Below are 10876 nucleotides of genomic sequence, written 5' to 3' on the forward strand. Positions count from 1 at the left end.
AGCCCATTCCCCATCCTGGGCCTCAGTTTCCCCATTTATATCACGAATATTCTGGGATTCTCATTCAAATACATCCTCTGCAGGCAACAGCCTGCCAGAGGGAGTTAACTTTTTTCTTTTGCTGTATTACTCACCTCCCCAGCACCTGTGTACACAGTAGACACACAGTAAAAGGTTAACAAAGTATAATAGGGCCTGGTGCGGTGACTCATATTTGTAATCCCAGCACTTTGGGAGGCTGAGGTGGGTGGATCACTTGAGATCAGGAGTTCGAGACCAGCTTGGCCAACGTGGTGAAACCCCATCTCTACTAAAAATACAAAAAAAAATTAGCCAGGCATGGTGTCAGGTGCCTCTACAGTTCCAGCTACTCAGGAGGCTGAGGCGGGAGAATTGCTTGAACCCGGAAGGCGGAGGTTGCAGTGAGACGAGATCACACCACTGCACTCCAGCCTGGGCGACAGAATGAGACTGTGTCTCAAAATAATAAAATAAGTATAATGGTATCTTTTCTTGCCCCCCTTTGTCAACAAATTCCTAATGGTGACCAAAAACAAGGAGAGAAAAATAAGCGGTTTATCAGCCGTATTTTCTCTGCATCACCGCAGTGATTGGAGTTGACTCCCACTTCCTGAAGCTGGGGGGAGGGCAGCAGAAATTTTTTCACTCAGAAGCTCGGTTTGGGCCTGGCACAGTGGCTCGTGCCTATAATCCTGGTACTTTGAGAAGCCAAGGCAGGAGCATTGTTTGAACCCAGGAGTTTGAGACCAGCCTAGGCAACATAGTGAAACCTGTCTCTAAGAAATAAAAAATAATAATTAGCTGGGCGTGGTGGTGCCTGCCTGTGGTACCAGCTACTAGGGAGGCTAAGGTGGGAGAATTGCTTGAGCCTGCGAGATCGAGGCTGCAGCGAGTTGTGATCATGCCATTGCACTCGGCCTGGGTGACAAGAGTGAGACCCCGACTCAAAAAAAAAAAAAAGAAAAGAAACAAAAGGCCGGGCATGGTGGCTCATGCCTCTAATCCCAGCATTTTGGGAGGTCGAGGCGGATCACCTGAGGTCAGGAGTTCGAGACCAGCCTGGCGAACATGGTGAAGCCCTGTCTCTACTAAAAATACAAAAATCGGCTGGGTGTGGTGGCACATGCCTGTAATCCCAGCTATTCAAAAGGCTGAGACAGCAAAAACGCTTGAACCCAGGAAGCAGAGCAGTGAGCCAAGATCGTGCCACTGCACTCCAGCCTGGGCAACAGAGCAAGACTCCACCTCAAAAAAAAAAAAAAAGAAGAAGAAGAAGGAAAGATGCTACGTTTGAATTTGATCTCTGCTCCTTTACAGCTTCTGGCCTCATAGCCACTTTAACCCCTTGATTCTGACATGTCCTCTGGCTCATGGGTATGTCAGAAATAATGGCACCATTTTACAGGTGCAAAACCAAAGGAATAAAGTGAAGTGGCCAATGGCACACCACAAAATACAAGATGGTAAGATGTAGACATAAGACTGCTTTCTTCATTGGTTCAATGAAGATGGTGATAACAGCAATAGAGCCTGTTTTACAGGATTGCAGGAGGCTCGGCTGCAACAGAGGGAACGCTGTTTAGAAGCTGCGAACTGGCCGGGCGCGGTGGCTCACGCCTGTAATCCCAGCACTTGGGGAGGCCAAGGCGGGCGGATCACGAGGTCAGGAGATTGAGACCATCCTGGCTAACACGGTGAAACCCCGTCTCTACTAAAAATACAAAAAATTAGCTGGGCGTGGAGGCAGGAGCCTGTAGTCCCAGCTACTCAGGAGGCTGAGGCAGGAGAATGGTGTAAACCCGGGAGGCGGAGCTTGCGGTGAGCCAAGATCACACCACTGCACTCCAGCCTAGGGGACAGAGCGGAGACTCCGTCTCAAAAAAAAGAAGCTGCGAACTGCTCGTTGTTGGTGGAGCAGTAGCCGCAGTGACACAGATGCTTGGCGAGGGGCTGGGAGTAGCCTTCCTTCCAAACGTGTTTGCCTCCAGTTCATAAACAGGGCTGGGCTGAGGCACTGGACGCACAAGGATGAACAAGACATGGTCCCTGCCTTGGCGGAATTGACACTGTGGGGGTAGGGCACAGACGAATACACAGGTAGCACAACACATCCAGGCAGTTTTTATAAGGTATACAGCCAGTGTTGTGGGAGCTCAGGCAGCCTCCTGGGTGTATTAGGTTTGTTTATTTGTGCTTTGTTTTAACATCTCTGCCATCTTCGGCAGCTCCCGTAAGAGGAACATGGACAGTTTGGGACCTGCCACCCATTAGCCAGCTTGGGTGCCACACCTGAGGGAGGGACTGATTGGGTGACACCTCCCTCTTTCCTTGAGTCTCTGGGTGACCCTGTGTGACTAGGGCTGGGCAGCAGCGCATGCAATTCCCAAAGGCCTCAGGAACAGGCCTGCGGGCTTTCCTGTGGGGCGATCAGTCCAGGGAGGTCACGGCAGGTGGTCACATATGTGGAGTTTGGTTTTTTGTTGCTGTTGGTTTTTTTGTTTGAGATGGAGTTCCACTCTTGTTGCCTAGGCTGGAGGGCAATGGTGCGATCTCCGCTCACTGCAACCTCCACCTCCCGGGTTCAAGTGATTCTCCTGCCTCAGCCTCCTGAGTAGCTGGGATTTCAGGCGCCTGCCACCATGCCCGGCTAATTTTTCGTATTTTTAGTAGAAATGGGGTTTCACCATGTTGGTCAGGCTGGTCTTGAACTCCAGACCTCAGGTGATCCACCCGCCTCGGCCTCCCAAAGTGCTGGGATTACAGGCATGAGCCACCACGCTCAGCCAAATAAATGTGCCTTTATTTATACTTGCAAATGGGTCAAAGATTCAGCATGTGGTACAAAATCCAAAAAGTACAAAAAAGAACACAGTGAAAAGTAAGTCTTCCACCTTCCTCTGCTCTCAGCTTCCCAATTCTCCTCCTCAGAGGTAAACACTCTTGTTAGTTTCTTCTCTGTCCTTCCAGAAATCAAATATTCTCTTTTAGGAATTTTTTAAAAAGCATTATTTATCAAGATGTGGTCTACAGACCCCCTGAGTCAGAATCGCCCACATCACAAACATTCAAGTTGGAGAACGCTGCTTTGAAGAATTTACCAGCTATCATCCTGTGATGGGAAGGATATTTCCAGATGGCCTTATTTCCTCGCATGATCTCGGCTCACTGCAACCTCTGCCTCCCAGGTTCCAGCGATTCTCCTGCCTCACCCTCCAGAGTAGCTGGGATTACAGGCACACACCACCACCATGCCCAGCTAATTTTTGTATTTTCAGTAGAGACGGGGTTTCACCATGTTGGCTAGGCTGGTCTTCAACTCCTGATCTCGTGATCCGGCCACCTCGGACTCTCAAAGTGCTGGGATTACAGGCTTGAGCCACCGCGGCTGGCCCAGATGACCTTATTTCTAAGAGAGGAGACTAAGACTGAACCTGGTCGAATTCATGCCAGGTCTAGAACGAGTTTCCAACACTTTCTGCCACGCTAGTGTTTTGCAGACCCTGCGTGTACGTGTGCTTGTGTGTGTGTGTGTCCTTAGGAGCAAATCCTTTCTCCAAATAAAATAATACCTGGAAACACACACACATGCAAAATAAAAGCAGAACTCCTCCTGTTGAAGTGGGGGTGGGGTGAGCAGGGGACCTCACTGAGCCTTCCTTGCCTTATTGTAGGCCCTGTGGCACCTCCTTGGGACCCAAGAGTGGAAAGACCACAGTCTCATCTTAGGTGACATCCTAGAGGTGACAGGAATTTGGTATTCAGATGGTCAAATCCAAGGTGGGAGAAGAGGAATTGGAAGTCCCACCTCAACTTCATTGCTGGGAACCGTGGATGTCCCCATTGTCCCCAGTGCCTGTTCCTCTCAGTCAGTCCCCCTCTGCATTCCTCAAGCTCATCTTAAGCTGATGAATGCAGAAAGCTGTTTGGAGCCCAAGCATCCCCAAGAAAAGAGGTGGCCTCAGCCAGGCACGGTGGCTCACACCTGTAATCCCAGCGCTTTGAGAGGCCGAGGTGGGCAGATCACTTAAGGTCAGGAGTTCAAGACCGGCCCAGCTAACATGGTGAAATCCTGTCTCTACTAAAAACACACACACAAAAAAATTAGCATGGTGGCATAGGCCTGTAATCCCAGCTACTCAGGAGGCTGAGGCAGGAGAATCGCTTGAACCTGGGAGATGGAAGTTGCAGGGAGCCAAGATCACGTCAGTGCACTCCAACCTGGGTGACAGAACAAGACTCTGTCTCAAAACAAAACAAAACAAAACAAAACAAAAAAGGCAGGGCGCGGTGACTCACGCCTGTAATCCCAGCACTTTGGGAGGCCGAGGCGGGTGAATCACAAGGTCAGGAGTTCGAGACCAGCCTGACCAACATGGTGAAACCCCACCTCTACTAAAAATACAAAAAAAATAGCTGGGCGTGGTGGCAGATGCCTGTAATCCCAGTTACTAGGGAGGCTGAGCCAGGAGAATTGCTTGAACCTGGGAGGCAGAGGTTGCAGTGAGCTGAGATTGTGCCACAGCACTCTAGCCCAGACAACAGTGAGAGACTCCGTCTCAAAAAAAAAAAAAAAAAAAAAAGGTGGACTCATTTGAGCATTCACATTCCTGACCACCTTAAGTGTATTTATCAAGACTGCTAATGTGCCCAGCACTATAAACTCCAAGAAATCTAAAACTAGTCCTCACTCGCCAGTTACTCTCAATTTAGCTGGAGAGAGAAGATATAAAAAGAAGTGATAATGACCAGGCACGGTGGCTCACACCTGTAATCCCAGCACTTTGAGAGGCCACGGCAGGAGGATCTCTTGAGCCCGGAAGTTTGAGACCAGTCCTGGCAACCTAGTGAGACCCCATCTCTGAAAAAAGTAAAAGAATTAGCCTGGCATGGTAGTGCATGCCCGTGGTCCCAGCTACTTGGAAGGCTGAGATGGGAAGACTGCAGGAGCCCAGGCGGTCGAGGCTGCAGTGAGCTGAGATGGCGCCATTGCACTCCAGCCTGGGCAACAAGAGCAAAACTCCATCTCAAAAATAAGTAAATAAATAAATAAAAAGAAAGTGAAGTGATAGTGACATTAAGCAGGTGTGTGCTGACTGCCAAGTGAGGGGTACAGGCAAGTGGGCAGATGGGCAGGCAGGTGTCTCCAGGGATGTGAGGAAGTGCGAGATCAGTTTAGGGGGAAAGGCCAGAGCTGGGCAGAAAGAAATTGCAGGCAACACTGCCTTCCAGGGAAAGCCTGGCCACTCTGAGATGCGATCAGAGCTGAAGAAGCAGTCAGTTGGGCCCTAAAGCCCTGAACTCTTTTTTTTTTTTTTTTTTTAAGACAAGGTCTTACTGTGCTATGTAGTGACAGGATCACAGCTCACTGCAACCTCAAATGGCTGGACTCAAGTGATCTTTCTACCTTAGCCTCCCGAGTAGCTGGGATTACAGGTGCATGCCACCACGCCTGACTAATTTTCGTATTTTTTTGTAGAGATGGGGTATTGCTGTATTGCCCAGGCTGGTCTTGAACTCTTGGGCTCAAGTAATTCACCTGCCTTGGCCTCCCAAAGTGCTGGGATTACAGGCATGAGCCACCTTGCCCGGCCAGAGTTGAAGATTTTTACAGCTGACTTCCATCCTTCAAACTCGCTTCACCATAAATCACAACGCTATCCTTTGAGTGGCTCCACGTGGCTCACGCCACTGCAGCTGCACGCTGGCCTCCTAACTGCTGTTTGAACACACCGAGACTACTCCCACCTGAGTACTTGCTGGTCTCTCTGCTGGAAGGCTGTTCCCCAAGGTATCTGCATGGCTGGATCCCTCATTTCTTTCCTTCACTGGGCTCAACACCTGATCAGAGAGGCATCCTCCAACTGCCTTGTGTTAAACAGCATCCTTCCCGCTCTCAACATGCCTTCCCTGCTTTATGTTCTTCATAGCATCTATCATCATATGGCATTCTATATATTTACCTGTTGGCTGCCGCTCCCATTAAATGTGAGTTCCATGTGGGCAACACTGTTTGTGCCCCTGGTGCCTAGAACAGCACCAGACACATAGTAGGTATTACAACATAAACATTCATTGAATAAGTCAGTACATGAGTAACTTCCTCTCTCTTCTTTTTTCTTTCTCATCCCCGTGATTGCCAGGAGAGAGTGACTCCCTCTCAATGATTCTCACAGAATCCTCTCTAGGATGGAGGGGGGTGCTCACGTTGGCCTGGAGCTTTGATCTCATGGACAGCAGAGGTCCTGGTGCAACTTTACCATGCCACAGCAGATGTAGCAGTGCAATTGTAAATCTCACCAGAAGGTGACAGTTGCCAAGGTGACAGCTTCTCAGGGTACCTGATAAGGAACCGGGTGGAGAGGAGACCTAGGCTTGGAAAGGGAGCACCATAGGAGTTGGTGGGAGCAGGTGAAAGGCTTGGTTTCTTGCTCCCTGCCTGGTGCCTGGTGACTGCAGACACTGAGTCAGGGACCAAGGGGAGGAGGGAGGCAGTCATCGTCATGACGGGAGCATCAGTGAAACTGCTGGCCTGGTGTCCCCTCCTGGTCCTGGACTCCATGTCCTTTACCTGTCCTTGGCACCCCAGATGAGTCAGCAAGATCCAGCCTCTGAGGTTCATTGCAGCACTTCCCCTGGGGGCAGATTAGAGGATGTTGCATGATATTAAGTAATACATCTGGAGCAGGCGCAGTGGCTCATGCCTATAATCTTAGCACTTTGGGAGGTCGAGGCAGGTGGATCACCTGAGGTCAGGAGTTTGAGACCAGCCTGGCCAACATGTTGAAACTCTGTCTCTACTAAAAATACAAAAATTGACCAGCTTGGCCAGCATGGTGAAACCCTGTCTCTACTAAAAATACAAAAATTAGCCGTGTGTGGTGGCGCATGCCTGTAATCCCAGCTACTCGGGAAGCTGATGCAGGAGAATCGCTTGAACCCGGGAGGCGGAGGTTGCGGTGAGCAGAGATCGCGCCATTGCACTCCAGCCTGGGCAACAGACCGAGACTCTGTCTCAAAAAAAAAAAAAAAAGAAAATTAACCAGATGTGGTGGTGCATGCCTGTAATCCCAGCTACTCAGGAGGCTGAGGCAAGAGAATCTCTTGAACCTGGAAGGCGAAGGTTGCAGCGAGCCGAGATTGTGCTGCAACACTCCAGCCTGGGCAACAGGGCCAGGCTCCGTCTCAAAAAAAAGAAAAAGAAAAAGAAAAAAAAAGGTAATACATCTGGGAGGGAAGGAGGCTGGGAAAGCCAGCAGCAGCCTGGGGACAAGGGTCATCTGGACTGAACCTGTCTCTGTATGCAACCCTACAGTCCAGGAAACAGGTGGGGCTGGGAACTCAGGGAGAGGCGGGGCTTCCCTAGCCTCAGCTGAAAATCAGCATTTTAGCTACAAGCAGGTGAAAAAAGACAGTTTCAAAGCAGCAAATCCTCATAGAAAATGAATGTAGGCGTGCCTTGCTTTAAGCCACTCCTTATAGAAAAACTGAATCTCTCCCAGGAGTAAACAATAAAGGGGGTAATTCTTCATTTGAAAAAGGGATGCTCCTTGGAGACATAGGTGAGTATCCCTTGTGAACTGGAACTGCCTTTATAAATATTCAGCTTCCTCATAACTTGAAATGTTATACTTCCTGATTTATAAAACTACCTTCAAATACAGGAATACTTTCGCACATATATAATCTCATCAGATTCTCTCTCTGTTTTTTTTTTTTTTTGAGTCTCACTCTGTTGCCCAGGCTGGAATGCAGTTGCGCAATCTTGGCTCACTGCAACCTCCACCTCCCTGGGTTCAAGCAATTCTCCTGCCTCAGTCTCCCAAGTAACTGGGATTATAGGCGTGCACGCCATCACACCCTGCTAATTTTTGTATTTTTACTAGAGATGAGATTTTACCATGTTGGCCAGGCTGGTCTGGAACTCCTGACCTCAAGTGATCCACCCGCCTCAGCCTCCCAAAGTGCTGGGATTACAGGTGTGAGTCACTGAACCCAGCTGATAATCTCATCAGATTATCAAAGGAACCTGTGAGGGATCTATCATTATACCCCCTCCCCTGCTTTTTTTTTTTTTTTTTTTTTTTTTTTTTTTAGAGACAGGGTCTTGCTCTGTTGCCCAGGTTGGAGCTTTTTGTTTATTTTAGAGACAGGGTCTTGCTCTGTTGCCCAGGCTGGAGTGCAGTGGTGCAACCTCAGCTTACTGCAGCCTAGACCTCAAGAGATCCTCCTGCCTCAGTCTCCTGGGACTACAGGCGTGCACCACCACACCTGGCTAATTTTTAAAATTTTTGGTAGAGATGGGGTCTCGCCATGTTGCCCAGGCTGGTCTCAAACTCCTAGGCTCAAGCAATCCTCCCGCCTCAGCCTCCCAAAGTGCTGGGATGACAGGCGTGAGCCACCGCACCTGGCCAATTATCTCCATTTTGCGAGCAAGGAAACAGGCTTAGAGTGGATAAGTCACACAGTTCAGGCAGGCCTTCAGGCTTGAAGCACTTCCCAGCATATCACACCTGTCCCCATGTGATTCCAACACAGCTCTTGGGGGGCTGGTACAGAGCAACAGACTATGATCCCATGTGAGAGATGAGAAAACTGAGCCCCAGGGAGGAGAAGGGCTCCAAATAGATTCCCTGACTGAGTCTAGGCTCTAGGGTCAGACACACCCAGGTTCAAGTCCTAGGTCTACCACTCACCAATTCTCCTTGGCAGGTACTTGAACTCTTGGTGCCTCAGTTTCTACATCTATAAAATGGGGATGATAATAACTAGGTCATGGGAGCTGGGAGGGTGAACTGAAGTGATGTATGTTATTGTTTAGAGTGCTGCCTGACACCCGGCTGCTATTTGTATGCTGTCATTCTTGTTATTTTCAGAGTATTTCACACTTGTATGAAATATCCACAGAGGCATGTAATGGAGAGTCTCCTCTGGGGGCAGGCAAGATGTCAGTCATCCCTCATCCTAGCCCTTCCCTCCCCTCACCACCCTCAACCCTTCTTGAAGGTCACACTAGGCTGGTTCTGTCCCAGCCCCCAAGAACTTCCCTGCCACTGCCTGACCCCACCTTGAAGCTGCCCAGTGGCCCTGACAGATGAATGGCATCTCCCGGGGCCGCACCCGGCATGTGGTCATCCTGCCTCTGCCTGCGGCAGGGCCTGGAGCCCGGACGTGCCTGGCAGGCTGCCAGGGCTTCTTTGGTAGGGCGCCCCGCCACTCCCTCTGGGCCCCTCTATTCTGGGAGCTGTAATTTAGACAGCCTTCCCCGCCCCAATTGCTATCTGTGGCAGCAGTCCCTGTTCCCCAGGGCCCTGCCCACCCCTCCGCGGCTGCCTTTTCATAAACAGCTCCCGGGCTGCCCTGTTATCTTGGGCTCTGTGGCTCTGGGGAGGAGGCCCTGCCACCCTGGAGATACAAAGAATCCCTCCATCCCAGGGAGAAGCTCACCCAGTGCGGACAGAGGTGGGATAAGGCCCTCACCCACCAAAGCTCAATATAGCAGCCCTCAGAACCTGACCCTGAAGTCTGCTGGATGGGGTGGGGTGCAGAGAAGAGGATAGGCTGTCATTTTTCCCCCAACCCCCTGGGGACTGGGTCAGCCGGGGCTGTCTCCTAAAGGCCCTTGCCTCAGCCATGCATGTTCAGCCACAGGCCACAAAATGTATGTGTGTGTCTCTGTGTTGAGGGTATCAATAATAGCAACAAAACTGACGTTTCTAAAATGCAAATGTGCCAATGTTTCTAAAATGCAAATGTGCCTGGGGGAGGCTGAGGGGAGAGCATCTCTTGAGACCAGGAGCTCAAGACCAGCCTGTGCAACATAGCAAGACTCCATCTCTACAAAAAAAAATTAAAAATTAGCTGGGTATGGTGACCAATTAGACCTAGCTACCTGGGAGGCTGAGCGGAAAGGACTGCTTGAGCCAGCAAGGTCAAGGCTGCAGTGAGTTGAGATTGTGCCACTGCACTCCAGCTTGGGCAACAGAGCTAGACCGTGTCTCAAAAATAAAATAAAACATAGGCCAGGTGCAGTGGCTCACACCTGTAATCCTAGCACTTTAGGAGGCCGAGGTGGGTGGATCACTTGAGGTCAGGAGTTCAAGAGCAGCCTGGGCAACATGGTGAAACCCCGGCTCTACTAAAAATACAGACAAATTAGCCCGGTGTGGTGGTAGGCACCTGTAATCTCAGTTACTTGGGAGGCTGAGGCAGGAGGATCACTTGAACCTAGGAGGCGGAGGCTGCAGTGAGCTGAGATCCTGCTACTACTGCACTCCAGCTTGGGCGACACAGGAAGACTCCGACTCAAAAAAATCAAAATCAAAGTAAAATAAAATGCAAATGAGATTGTGTCACTCTCTGACTCCAGACCTTCAGTGTTTCCCCACAGCCCTTATGGATGAAGCTCAAAAGACCCTCCACGCTCTGCCTTTTCTACCACTTCTCTCACCTCAGTGCCTTGGCACGAGCTTCCCCGGCCCTGCCTGGACTTTGTTCTCCTCTTCACGTAACTCCTGTTCATCCTGCAGGTCTCAGCTTATAAGTCATTGCTCATGGAACCCTCCTGTGACATCACAGACACTCCCTCCCTGTTCCTCCCTTTGGACTGGGATGGGTGTCCCTCCTGAGTTCACCAGAAGCACCACGCCCTTGCCTGTGCACTGCTCTACCTGCTGCCAGCTATAAGTGCTCCCAGGGCTGAAACTTCCTCTTACTGTTATTTTTCAGTCCCTAGCCCAGTCCTGGTACACAGTAGGTTTTCCAAATATATTTGTTGGAAGAATGTGCGAATGAATACATGAATGACTCCTCTGGCCCTCCAGGATGTGTGGGTGTCTTGGGAGGTATTTGACTACTT

At 50.1% G+C, this 10876-nt stretch overlaps 1 long non-coding RNA gene across 1 annotated transcript; it reads right to left on the reverse strand.

Moving 5' to 3' along the window:
• Nucleotides 1–560: 560 nt before the first annotated feature.
• Nucleotides 561–10531, reverse strand: LOC105553286. The gene is made up of 3 exons (XR_001008129.1): nucleotides 10469–10531; nucleotides 6226–6653; nucleotides 561–797 (listed from the first exon to the last, which is right to left on the reverse strand). It is a non-coding gene; the product is annotated as an uncharacterized LOC105553286 (long non-coding RNA).
• Nucleotides 10532–10876: the final 345 nt, after the last annotated feature.

This window comes from Mandrillus leucophaeus, unplaced genomic scaffold, assembly GCF_000951045.1.
Source record: "Mandrillus leucophaeus isolate KB7577 unplaced genomic scaffold, Mleu.le_1.0 Scaffold59, whole genome shotgun sequence".
Classification (NCBI taxonomy): domain Eukaryota; kingdom Metazoa; phylum Chordata; class Mammalia; order Primates; family Cercopithecidae; genus Mandrillus; species Mandrillus leucophaeus.